This window comes from Balaenoptera physalus (genome assembly GCF_965194825.1).
Source record: "Balaenoptera physalus genome assembly, chromosome: 4".
Classification (NCBI taxonomy): domain Eukaryota; kingdom Metazoa; phylum Chordata; class Mammalia; order Artiodactyla; family Balaenopteridae; genus Balaenoptera; species Balaenoptera physalus.
This window is the reverse complement of record NC_138891.1, coordinates 44,848,825-44,862,899: the sequence shown is the minus strand read 5'-3', so window position 1 is coordinate 44,862,899 and position 14,075 is coordinate 44,848,825. Positions and strand designations below refer to the sequence as shown.

Below are 14,075 nucleotides of genomic sequence, written 5' to 3'. Positions count from 1 at the left end.
TGAAGATAGATAAGAGAGAAAGAGAGGATACAAATAGCCGGTAAAAAGAAATATCAGAACAAGATAATTCAAGAAAGTAACTGACTAAAACATTAGGGTTTGATTTTAAAAGTAAAAATTGTTCAAAAAATAAAAATAAATGCATAATTGATATACAGTTTTTATAAAGTCTGTAACATTAATTACTGATAAAATGTTATTGTCATTCTTAATGTCTTTGAGAACTCAGGGTAAAATAACAGGACAAATTGATAACCACCTAATAATTCTCAGTTTCCCAGAGAAGTAATTTCTATCTTTGAAATGTGTAGTAAATTACTAGAAATATTTGTCATTTTATACCATGCTTCTTGATATTTTCTCTATAAAAATTTAATGAATTGTATATATCAAAATTTTACTCACAGGAAGTGAATTTTCTACAGGAAAGTTTTACTCACATGTCAAGTATGTGGCAGTTTAGATGTTCTCGTAAACAATGTCTCTTCTCCTGAAGATAAATAAAAAATGGAATATTGCATCTTTTTATGAAAGCACAGGAGAAAGGAGGATATTGAATCAATAAAATGTATCAATTTCTTTATACTCAGTACTTTCACATTTTCAAGAAAATAGATTTTTTACCCACTTTCACACTATCATAGAGCAAATATTAAGTATTCAAAACATAAATAAATGAATAAATATGGAAGATCATAAGTTTTGGATGAAATCCAAAGAAAGAAAAGTTAAAATTAGCTCATATAACTGGACTGAATTACAATAATTATAGTATCTATATCAATAGTAATAACTTAAAAGGAATTGTCAAATTACTTCTTGATTTATGAGCACCATTTAATTAAATCAGATTTTGCTCGAGCTATGAGGAATTATACAGCAAAAGCAAGTAATACTATGCTTTCTTGAAAATATATATAAACACTGGGAGAAAATTAGCCAAAAATAAGACACCTGATGTAGACACAAGTCTTATTTTCTAAATCTTAAATCAGTTCAGACATTTTTATTAATTCATTTTCCCACACGTATTTATTGAGCACCTATCTTGTGCTGGATATATAGTAGTTAGCAAAACAGATAAAAATCCTTTTCCCTCATGATGATAGTTTAGTGAGGTTATGGCGGTGATAGTAAGAATTTTTAAAAATAATATTTACATTACATGATATGTTAGATAATAAGTCCTTTGAGCAAAATTAAGAAGGATGAGAGGATAAGAAAATGTGTGGAGAACTGGTTATAATTTTAAGTTTTGTGTTTAAAGAAAGTACGTTAGGTAGGCTAAGTTGCAGTAAAAAAAAAAAAGAAAGAAAGAAAGAAAAAGCTCTTAAACTTTAATTAGTTTAGCATATAAATGTGTCTTTTTAACTCCTGCAAATTCTTCTGTAGATATGGCAGCTCACTATGGCAACTTCCTCCTAAGCAGTGATACCCCGAATTCTGGGTCCATCATAACAAATAAGACTTTGATTATTGCTGGAATGGGGATGATCAATTGGGCATATTGGTTACGACTTTATCACTGCCCAACTGTAACTGGATAGGGTACTATATGACTAATTTTGGCTGGTGACTATGAGAAGAAATAGAGTGTCATGTCTATAGGTAATCATGTCATAGAGGTAAGAAAAGGTGGAAACTTAGATACTTATGGACACTAATGGCATCACCACAAATGCTTTACTGGGAAGGTGACATTTAAGTAAAGACTTGAGAGAAGTGAGGAATTAATCTATTTATATTTAACCTATTTGTATATATGAAAAAATCAGAGAGAAGGAAGAACAAATTCACATGGCCAGGGAGGCTGCATGCTGAGCTGGATTAATGAAACATTATGAGGAATATTATGCTTAGAGATAAGGCTGGGCCTCCTCTGAGATAAGAGAAGGTAAAAATCCTCTCCAGATTAGAATAATGGTAGATGTAATAATCACACTTCTGATTCCTTATAGCACTTGCAGATGTTGCAGAACATGCAGGGGTAACATGGTATCCTAGGACACCAAGACTCTGAATTATATGCCCCAAAGTGGAAAAGAAGCTCCAGAGCCGCAAAGATTTATGGAAGGTCAATTTTATTATGGTATCTAGGTTAGCCAAAGACCAGAGAGACCTCTCCTGTTTATGAACTGCAATATTTTGGCTCAATAGGTGGATTATTGGTGGGAAACTTAGTCATAAATGAAATTCTATGTCTTATTTGCTAAAAGGGATAGCAACTTAATTAAGTCATATATTAAAATTACACTGATTGGTTTCAAACAATGGGAACAAAAGCTGGATGTAGGAGTCTGGTCACATAAAGTCTTCCGTGGAGACTAAGTGTCTATGTGGTTATGTCTTTACCCTAAAACAAATTCCCCTTGAGCACTTTATACAATGTTTCAATTAAGAATTGTGTACCAACACAATTGTGTTTGTGGGGGCAGAGTGAAGTATCACTTTGTATCCTACTAACCCCAGGTTTGTGTCCCTGGACTCTTCACACAATCAACATGGAAATCAGTGCCTTTTACCTCAGGCAATCTACATTCATGACTTTCTATGCCCAGCTTCCCTGATCATGGATAATCTATAATTACTTTTCCAAATGATGAATTTCTGAGTCGAAAATTATGCCTCTTATAAAGCTTTTAATTCATGTGCCAAAATTCCTTTCAGAGATATTGTATTATATGATAATCCAGTCCTATCTGGGGTTCAGAAGAAAAAAATCATGCCAATTTTATAAGTGAAAAGTTATATCTTTTTAACAAACGTACCACTTTGACAATAAAAAATCTAATTATTAGAAAAGTTTGATAAAGATGCCTTTACTTCACATTCTCTTATGATTCTCCATAAGCAATATAGTCAATGTATAATCATATATAGTCAGCTTGCAGATTTCTTAGGTTTGAATCTTGGCTCCACGATTTACTGTGTGTGAGATCTTGGGCAAATAATTCAACTCAGTGCATCAGTTTCTCATCTGTATTACAGTACAACAAACACTAGGGCCAAAGTCAAAAGACTATTTTGGGGAATTACTTGAGATAATGTGTTTAACAATTTAGCAGAGTGATTCTCAAAAATATGCATTGGAAAAATGTTAATGATTATTTTATACAAGTTTTGCAAAAAAAAAAAGCAGCAAAACTATGTCAATTTTTGAAGTGTAAAAAAAAAAGCAAATGTGAATAATTCATGCAGAATCTTTTAAATTATGCCCTTTCCTGCAAATTAATTGGAAGGTTTCTATTTAAAAATAATTTTCGGGGCTTCCCTGGTGGCACAGTGGTTAAGAATCCGCCTTCCACTGCAGGGGACACGGGTTCGAGCCCTGGTCCGGGAAGATTCCACATGCCGCAGAGCAACTAAAGCCTGTGTGCCACAGCTACTGAGCCTGCACTCTAGAGCCCATGAGCCACAACTACTGAAGCACGCACGCCTAGAGCCAGTGTTCTGCAACAAGAGAAGCCACCGCAGTGAGAAGCCCATGCACCACAACGAAGAGCAGCCCCCGCTCGACTCACCTAGAGAAAAGCCCACGCACAGCAACGAAGACCCAACGCAGCCAAAAATAAACAAATAAAATAAATAAATTTAAAAAAATAATAATTTTTAAAAACTATTTTTTAATTCACTATAAAACTTAAGGTATTCTACTTTGGGCATCTTTTCATGTAAAAGCATTTACTGTTTACGTGATTTTTTATAACACAGCCAAATTTAAATGTGCTTTCTGATTTTGTGCCAGAGGACAATGAACTTTATACTACTTTTAGTATAGCTCTCAAATTGATTGCTAAAATGAAAGGAAGTGGTGAAGACCCACCTACGTTGTTTGGCAAATGCATGCTGTCTCTGTAGATGAAATAACTCATTTTACTGAACAATACTCCCCTTGCCAGGCCCTCACTTACTCTGTGGAGGTCAATCAAGGACTCTTCAAAGCGGCAGGTACCATTTTGAACACTATGACAGTTGTTTTGTTCCTTTTCATAACATGCCTATAAGTACACTTATGGGTTTAAATTATTATTTGTGATATGTTGAAATTAATATTTATGGACAAATAATTATGAATTTCTTCAGTCATTGTCATTGGCAATAATTTTGAAGTATTAATGTTAAAAACAGCCTAACTTTTCATTTAAAACATAATCAAAAACCAACTGAGATACTATGAAAAGTTTTGAAAAAAGAAAATCATTTTTAAAAATAATAACTTGGTAGATTCATGTGTTAACCTTCCTAGAATTAAACTTATTGTGTCCTTGACATTCCAAACATTCAGGTGCTCAAATCTGCAGACTGCTAACAAGCAAAAGTAGAGTCGAGTAAAAGGCTCATTTTGTTAAATATATGTACCATATGTCTTGATGTTATATCAGGAGAGAAAATATTAATAAATGTTAAGTGTTTAGCTGCAAGTAAACATATTGAGCCTCATAGATTTCCCAGTGACAGAGGTCTATCTGTTGAATTTCACCAGTGGTTTGTATAAAGAATTCCATATATTTCTCTACAATTAGTATTGATTTGATGCTTTACAATTTACAAAGTTATGTTAACATGCATTTTCATTTAACCTGAAAGGAAGACAATGAAATAAGTATTTTGGCAAATTCTCCAATTGATGTAGCTGAATTCTAAAAAGCTCTATGAAGTTTCCCAAGGCCAACACCCTGTGAATATTGAAGGCATTACAACAAACCAATCAGCTACTCTAATAAAATCAGCCCTCTCCACACCACTGCCAGTATCATCTTTTAAAACATATCACATCATATCTCTGCTCCAACAGTTTCTGTCTCACTCAGATTCAAATAGAAAATCCTTACCTGTACATTTCACATAAACCAATTCTCTGTCTCTATGATTGCTTGTATATTCCTTTAGCTCTGTTCTCTGCTCAGATCATGCTGGTCACCTTTCTGGTCCTCAAATAGAACAAGCATGCTGATGTTTTATAATCTTTGCACTTACTGTTTCCTCTACCTGGAACATTCTTCCCCAAATAGTCACATACTCACTTCTTCACTTTATTTTGGTCTCTTTTTAAATGCTACCACCATAGAGAGGACGTCTATGATCACCCTATATAAAATAACCTTGTAACTTTACTCCTATTCACCTTTGTTTTTGTTCATGGTGCGTATCACTGATTGCTCATTATTATATAATTACATTCAGAAGTCTAGATTACTTTTGTATTACAGACTTCCGGTTCCTCAGGAAGGCAAATGCCCTTATTGGAAATGAGTGTTTAGCTCATCTGTTGGTTCTTCTGTTCTCATTTATTTTACCAGAATAGTTTCAAAAATTTAAATGTCCAAAACGTGGTGACAGTGTTGACACAATTCATACAAGGGCCATTGTGACTTAAACACTGTATCACCACCATGCACCAAAAGCATCATATATTTATTGTTGATACATTAGAATTATTTCAAAGGCTGAGTATTTTTAGGCTTAGTTCTTATCTGAGCATGAATCTCGTGAGTTGCCAATGGGGACATATTGACTGTTCTATCTCATGGACCACACATATTTGAACCTGCTATGGGTGCCAACCTAATTCATACCTGGTGAACCGAATACTAAGATTAAGTCTTAGCTCAATTGCTACTGAAGCATCTTATGAGATGTACTTCCACCTACAGTTATCCAGTTTGTACCCACTGGTTTGTATCTTTATTCTAAATGTTACAAGCTCTAGCCCTTTCAAGGTTTTATTTTAGTTACACACACACACACACACACACACACACACACACACACACACACCCCCAGAGGGAGAATTCCAGATCTTCCATCTGACTGGCCATGGAATATTTGGCCTTAAGTTTTCCTGGTAACACTCCTTTATGTTCAAACTACTAATCACTTACTATCCATAGTTTAGAGGGGGTACAATGAATTTTTCCAAAATTATATCTATGGAAAACATGAATAGTAACTTCTTATGTAAAAGAAATTTAAAACATTTTTTGCTCTGTCCCTACTTTTGATTTTGTGGAAGTTTCAAAAAAAAGATGCCAACCACAGATTTGGTTAAATTGTTTAAAAGAAATGTATAATAGAGAAGATCACCCAATCTCTGCTTACAGCCATAACCTAAGTTATACGCTCAATTACTCCAAATAAATAGTTTTTCTAGGTACTCACTTAGGACTTAGTATCTAAACAACAAAATAATTTCCTCAAATAAATAAGAAGAGGAAGGCAGCTCTATACCTTTGTTGCTCTAGGGTGACACTATGCAAAAAAAATTCTTTATTTAATTATGTTAAAAAGTCTTTGGAGCTAGGTGTAATAGAAGTGACATACATTTGAATGATAGAATAACACAATGTGAAAAGTTGTAAAATACATACAATATGCAAAAAAACACATTCAACTCCTTCTCTCCAATTCAAAATAATAATTAAACTACAAATCTTCTATCTCAAAGCGTAATTATTTTCCCAGTATTTACAGGGAGGTGTTACTTTTAGTAATATAATAGAGGCACAGTTTATATTTATTCTTCTTCTCTATGTCTCATAGGGGCAATGCAGCAGACACTGTCATTGCCTTTCCAAACTCCTTTAGAAAACCACCTACAAGTTCTCTGTGCTTTTCCTAATGGTTGGCACCTGCAATCGTATACATAGGTTTGTCCTTTACTCCTGGAACCATTTCTCCCTCGACAGGAGAGAGCTGAGAGTGCCTGAGAGTTTATGCCCACTCAGGTATCAATGACTTACTGGCAAGGGAATCTGAAATCTTAACTCACTTTCTAGAAGCTGGAAGAGCTCTAAGATGTGTTTTATGCTACAGAGTTCCTAGGAAATCAGGCTGGGGTTGGAAATTATTCTTGATTCCTTATCCCTTTCTATCTATTGCTATAAATCTTGATATTCATGTGATGAAGGTGTTTTATGTAAATATTTCAAAGGAGAGAATGATAAAGGAAATGGAATAAATGTAAACAGTCGATGAATTTTAGTAAAAGGGATATGAGCATTCACTGAGTTTTCTCTCTATGTTTGAGGTTATATTAACTTAAAAAGCAACAGAATTTTATACCATTAACTTTAAGATACCTGTAGTGGAAGTTCTGATAATAGCAAATTTAGTAATTATTCATTTGCAAACACGGGAATTCTGAACTTTTTGTGATGTATTGATTACACAGTTAAGTTTCAAATGACACTTTTTCATTTATCTTTTCCAAGGAAACCTATGTGCTCCAAATATACTGCAAATGTAAAATACTTCAATATATATTCACTTAATATCAAAATTAATGGATAACAATAAAGATTTGAAAACATCAAATAGCAGTTCCAATAGTGAGTACAGCCTTTCTATATATATATAGAAATCACCCCCTTTTAGGTAAACTTATTATCACTTTGGAAGTTTTAGCAACTTTTCTCATGGTATGAGATTTTGCTCTTTTTGTTTCAAAATTGACTACTTATTTAAAGAAAAGTGAATGTTTTTAGTAGTTCAAGACATAGGGACCAAAATAGATCCCTTCAAAAAAGGTTGTGTGTACAGTTATGCAGTTATGCAACTTAGAAGGAAAACAGTAGGATAACTAGGATAACTGGATTTATACCACCGTTAATCTGAACTGACATTGCCTTTGCTGGTAAAACAAAGGTCAGTTTCTCTGAAATGAACCATATTCTTCTCTTCATTCTTTCTAAAATATGATTTATTGCACATTTTTATTTTACTTGTTCAAAAACATATCTTATGTGATTATTTAAAAAAAACAAATTGCTCTTTTCTATGTCTAGTCCCAGGACAATGATTAGATAAAATTCCTTCTTCAGGAATTAAAATTTATTTTAAATTAGTATATCAAAAATCACCATAACCAAGTGGTCTTAAGTAGGTTTCTATCTCAAAAACTTTGCCATATTTTATGTAATAATACACATGTGTGAACATTGCTTAAATCAAGACCGTGGGATACATTTTAAAAAGCAAAGTTAAATATATAGATGTTTAAAAATAATATAAGAATGTATAGCATTCAACTTATCACTATCTGAATACATTATTATATATGACCCAACCTTATGAATCAATGACTTTAAGCCATTGTTTGGCCACCTCTCACTGGCATTGTTACAAACAAAGTCACTCCCCCTGCAACAAGTTAAGATGTTATTTCTGTATTCATTTTGTCTCAGTAGTCTGAAAGGCACTCCTCTCTTTACTGCATCATAGTTCTTGTTGCTTCCTGTTATGGACTGAACTGTGTAACCCAAAAATTTATATGCTGAAGTCCTAACCCCCAGTGCCTCAAAATGTGACCTTATTTGGAAATAGGGTCATTGCAGATGTAATTAGTTAAGAGGAGGTCATACTGTAGTAGAGAGGACCCCTAATCCAATATTATTGGTGTCTTTACAAAAAGGGGAAATTTGGACACAGACAACACATGGGGAGAATACCATGTAAAGACTGGATTTATGCTCCTACAAGCCAAGCAATGGCCAGAAGCTAAGAAAGATTTATGAAATATATACTTCTCTCCTTGTTCCCTGAGAGGGAGCATGACTGCTGACACCTTGATCTTGGACTTCTGGGCTCTAAGAACGTGAGAAAATAAATGTCTCTTAGTTAAGCCACAGAGTTTGTGGTAGTCTGTTATGGCAGCCCTAGGAAACTAACACCAATGTTCATACCAACACTGACAAACCCTTGTTCTAGTGATCCATTTGGATGCACTCTCCTGCATGAATTTCAATTATTTCATTCCATAAAATATTGATATTCACATTCCACCCTCCTTTATCATATTGGTGGTATTGGTTGTTATTTCTCCTCTTTCAGTTCTTATTTTGTTTATTTGGGTCCTCTCTCTTATCTTCTTGGTGAACCTAGATAGAGCTTTGTCAATTTTGTTTATTCTTTCAAAAAACCAGCTCTTGGTTTTATTGATTTTTTTTATTGTTTTTAAATCTCTGTTTTATTTATTTCCTCTCTGATTTTTATTATTTCCTTCCTTCTGCTGACTCTGGGCTTTGTTTGTTTTTCTGTTTCAGATTTTTTTTTTTTGGTGGTAGGTTAGATTGTTTACTTGAGATTTTCCTTGTTTCTTGAGGAAGGCCTGTAACACTAAGAACTTCCCTCTTAGACCTGCTTTTGCTGCATCCCATAGATTTTGGAAAGTTGTGTTCTCATTTTCATTTGTCTTAAGGTTTTTTCTGAATTCTTCTTTGATATCATCATTGATTCATTGGTTTTTTAGTAGCATGTTGTTTAGTCTCCACATGTTTGCTCTTTTCTCATTTTTCTTTCTGTAGTTGATTTTTAGTTTCATAACATTGTGGTTGGAAAAGATACTTGATATAATTTCTATCCTCTTGATTGAGGTTTGTTTTATGGCATAGCATGTGGTCTATCCTGGAGAACTTTCCATGTATGCTTGAAAAGAATGTGTATTCTGCTTTTTGGGGATGTAGTGTCCTGTAGATATCAATTAAGTCCAACTGGTCTATGTATCATTTAGGACCTATGCTGCCTTCTTGCTTTTCTGTCTGGATGATCTGTCCATTGATGTAAGTGGGGTGTTAAAGTCACCTACTACTATTGTAGTATTGTCAATTTCTCCCTTTATGCCTGTTAATATTTGCATTATCTATTTAGGTGTTCATATATTGGGTACATATATGTTAATAGTGTAATATCCTCTTCTTGTATTGATCCCTTTATCATTATATAACGCCCTTCTTTGTCTTTCATCACAGCCTTTGTTTTAAATTCTAGTTTGTCTGATATAAATATTGCTACCCCTGCTTTCTTTTTTTTTTTTTTTTTAATTATTAGCACCTTTACTTATTTATTTATTTATTTATTTATGGCTGTGTTGGGTCTTCGTTTCTGTGCGAGGGCTTCCTCCAGCCGTGGCAAGTGGGGGCCACTCCTCATCGCAGTGCACGGGCCTCTCACCATCGTGGCCTCTCTTGTTGTGGAGCACAGGCTCCAGACGCGCAGGCTCAGTAGATGTGGCTCACGGGCCCAGCCGCTCCGCGGCATGTGGGATCCTCCCAGACCAGGGCTCGAACCCGTGTTCCCTGCATTAGCAGGCGGACTCTCAACCACTGCGCCACCAGGGAAGCCCTACCCCTGCTTTCTTGTCATTTCCATTTGCATAAAATATCTTTTTCCATCCCCTCACTTTCAGTCCATGTGTGTCTTTTGCCCTGAAGTGAGTCTCTTGTAGGCAGCACATATGGGTCTTATTTTTTTATCCAATCAGCCACCCTATATCTTTTTTTTTTTTTTTGGCCGTGCTGTGTGGCTTGAGAGATCTTAGTTCCCAACAAGGGATTAAACCCAGGCCATGACAATGAAAGTGCCAAGTCCTAACCAGTGGACCACCAGGGAACTCCCCACTCTATGTCTTTTGATTGAAGCATTTAGTCCATTTACATTTGAAGTAATTATTGATACATATGTACTTATTGTCCCTTTATTCCTTGTTTTCTGGTTATTTTTGTAGTTCTTCTTTGTTCATTCCTTCTTCTTTTTATTTTCCCTTTTGTGGTTTGATGATTTTTATTTTGTAGTATGCTTGAATTCCTTTCTTTTTGGTTTTTGTGAATTTATTGTATGGTTTGGGTTGGTGGTTACCATGGGATTCATGTTTGCTGGCTCATAACTATATCTACTTCCTTTAAACTGACAGTCATTCAAGTTCAAACCCATTTTAAAAGATCTACATTTTTTACTCCCCTCCCCCACATTTTGTGATTTTTATGTCTTATTTTACATCTTTATACTTATTCTTTTACTGTTTATTGTAGTTATAATCGCTTTTACAATTTTGGTTTGTTTTGTTTTTAATCTATCTACTGGCTTAAGTGACCTTTAATTCTCACTTTATATTTGTCTCTCCTATTGGGATTTTCCCTTTCCTATAGATTCTTCCTTCTTTTCCATTTAGAGAAGACCTTTCAACATCTCTTTTAGGATAGGTTTAGTATTGCTGTATTCTTTTAGTTTTTGCTTGTCTGAGAAATTCTTTATTTCTCCTTCTATTCTTTCTGGGTAGAGTATCTTAGATTGCAGTTTTTTCCCTTTCAGGACTTTGAATATATCATGTCACTGCCTTCTGGCCGGCAAAGTTTCTGCAGAGAGATCAGCTAATAGACTTATGGGGTTTTCCTTGTAAATGACTCTTTGTTTTTCTCTTACTGTCTTTAGAATTTTCTCTTTCTCTTTAACTTTTGCCATTTTAATTATAATATATCTTGGTGTGGTTCTGTTTACTGTCATTTTTGGGGGTACCCTCTGTGCTTCCTGTACCTGAATATCTGTTTCCTTCTTTAGGTTTGGGAAGTTTTCAGCCATAATTTCCTCAAATACATTTTTGATCATCCCTCTCTCTTCTCCTTCTGGAATACCAATTACATATAGGTTGACATGTTTTATATTATATTGTTTTTATTTATTTATTTTTTCATTTGTTTTCTGTCTGCTATTCTGATTAGGTGATTTCCAATATTCTATCTTCCAGATCACTTATTCATGCCATTTAGTCAGTTATTAATGCTTCTAGATTGCTTTTTCTCTCAGAAAATCAATTATCTTTTTGATTGGTTCATCTTTATAGTTTCTAGTTCCTTGTTACAGTGATCTGCATTTATATTGATAATCTTTCTTAATTCAGTTAACATTTTTGTTACTACCTTTTTGAATATGGGGTCTGATAGGTTGGTGATGTCTGTTTCATTATTTATTCTTATTATTTATTATTTCAGGGGATTTCTCTTTCTCTTTTAATTGAGAGTAGTTCCTCTGCCTTTTCATCTTGCTTTCTCTGTCTCTATGAATTTAGGAGAAACAGTTATCTATTGTGGTCTTGAAGGAGTGCTTTTATGTGGGAGTGTCCCTGTGTAGATTGTGTGTATCCAATGTCTTTGGTGAGAGGGCTGGTTTTGATATGGATGCCAACCACATCCTTCCTCAGGGTGTGCTGGCTGCTATTTCTTTGATAAGGCATGTGGTTGTTGTTGGAGTATCTAAAGCCTGTGTAGGATGTGAGGCGGGACTTCCTCTCTGCTTCATGGCTGTCACCGCCCTATCAGAGGCGGAGGGTGCTCTCCAGTTGTTGAAGTAGAAGTCCTGAGAGTTGGGCTTGATTAGGCCCCATTCCCCTTGGTTGCTGCCCTGCTCCAAACAAGGGGAGTGTTGAAGCAAGAGAGGCCTGTGTGCTTATAGAGGTCTGAGGTGCTGACTGTGTAGGCATCCGTGGCTGTGCCACTCAGACACAGCTCAAGGTTGTGTCTCTGCCCCTGTTGTGGTCATCCAAGATCTACTGTTAGACTGTGGCATGGAGTAGGCAGTGCCAGAATGTTGGCTAGGCTGTGGCTGTGGGTCAGGGCATTGTGGCTGCAGGAACTGAGGAAAATGCACTACAGCCAGAGATCTGGGCTGCTTCTATGGCAGTCTTCTTCCAGGACCTGTTTGCTCCAGATCCATTGTCAACCTGTGGCATGGAGTAGGGGGGACTGGAGGGGTTACTTGGCTGGGAGATGGACCATGGCCATCACGTCACGGTGTTTCCCAAGGTGCATCCCAAGTAAGCAATGGTTGCCACTGCCTCATCTTGACCACACCCCAGGCTGTCTCTGCGTAGCTAGACGGAGTCTTTTCCCAGGGCTCAGCTGGCCTAGGTCCTGCACAAATCTGTGGTGTGGAATGAGCAGGGCCAGGGGCTGGGGTTGTATGTTCACCCTGCTGGGACTGGGGAGTACAGTGAGGTGACATCTCAGATCTCTCTCTGCCCTGTTTGTTGGCAAGATGGTACCTGCACACTCTTCAAGAGTAGAGTCTAGGGTTCTCTGCCCTCTATCTGTCCTAGCAGTTCTCCCAGCAGCCAAGGAGGCTTGTCTTCTCCCCACTGGACCCCAGGACTGGGATGCCCAGTCTGTGACTTGACAGGTTCACTCCCCGGGGAAAGGGTCTGGTCTTCCATGTAGACCTTCTCTTCTTTTCAAATCCTTCCCAGTGGTGGAGGCCCTGACCCTATGCCTTTTTTCAGTCCTATCAGGTTACATGGAAATCTTTCTTGCAGCTTTAGTTGTATAGGAGTTCTTCTGCCAGTTAGTTTTCCATAAAAATTGTTCCAAAGTAGATGTATTTTTGATGGGTTTGTGTTTGTGGGGGGAGGTAAGCTCCACATCCTCCTACTCCATCATCTTGATCCAATCTCTTATTTTTAAATTTTTGAGGAATCTCCATACTGTTTTCCATAGTGGCTGTACCAAATTACATTCCCACCAACAGTGCACAAGAGTTCTATTTTCTCCACCTCCTCACCAACACTTATTTTTTTTGCTTTTTTGATAAATATTTTGACAGGTGTGAGGTAATACCTCATTAATTTTTTTACTTGCATTTTGCTGATAATTACTGATGTTGAGCATGTTTTCATGTATGCATTGGCCATTTGTATATCTTCTTTGGAAAAATACCTCCTTTTTTGTTTTCTTTTTTTTTTGTTTTTGCTTTTGTTTTGTTTTTTGCTGTTGAGTTGCTTGAGTTCTTTTATATTTTGGATATTAACCCCTTATAGGATATATGATTTGCAAGTTTTGTCTCCTACTCAGTTGGTTGCCTTTTTACTTTGTTGATGGTTTCCTTTGTTGTGTAGATGCTCTTTAGTTTGATGTAGTCCCATTTGTTTATTTCTGCTTTGGTTGCTTTTAGTTTTAGATTCAAAAAATTGCCAAGACCTATGTTAAGGAGCCCACCACCTAGGTTTTCTTCTAGAAGTTTAATGGTTTCAGGTCTTTCATTCAAATCTTTGATCTATTTTTAGTTACTTTTTGTGTATGATGTAGGAATGAAGTCCAGTTTCATTCTTTTGCTTGTGGCTCTCCAGTTTTCCCAACACCATTTATTGAAGAGATGGTCTTTTCTCCATTGTACATTCTTGACTCCTTTGTTGTAAATTAATTGACCATACATGCATGGGCTTATTTCTGGGCTCTCTATTCTGTTCCATTGAGCAATATGTTTCTTTTTATGCCAGTACCATACTGTTTTAATTACTGTAGTAGAGTCTGAAA

The 14,075-nt window shown here is 35.8% G+C and overlaps 1 long non-coding RNA gene across 4 annotated transcripts in view; it reads right to left on the bottom strand.

Annotated features, from left to right (window-relative positions):
• LOC309659150 overlaps positions 1 to 14,075 on the bottom strand; it is a 415,904-nt gene that overhangs the window by 356,633 nt on the left and 45,196 nt on the right. For 3 of the 4 annotated variants that reach the window (XR_014262627.1, XR_014262628.1, XR_014262629.1), the window contains exon 2: positions 441 to 490. This is a non-coding gene — a long non-coding RNA (uncharacterized lncRNA). Of the gene's footprint in view, positions 1 to 440; positions 491 to 8,522; positions 9,803 to 14,075 lie in introns of those variants that run through there. The other variant, XR_014262630.1, reaches the window with a different exon arrangement.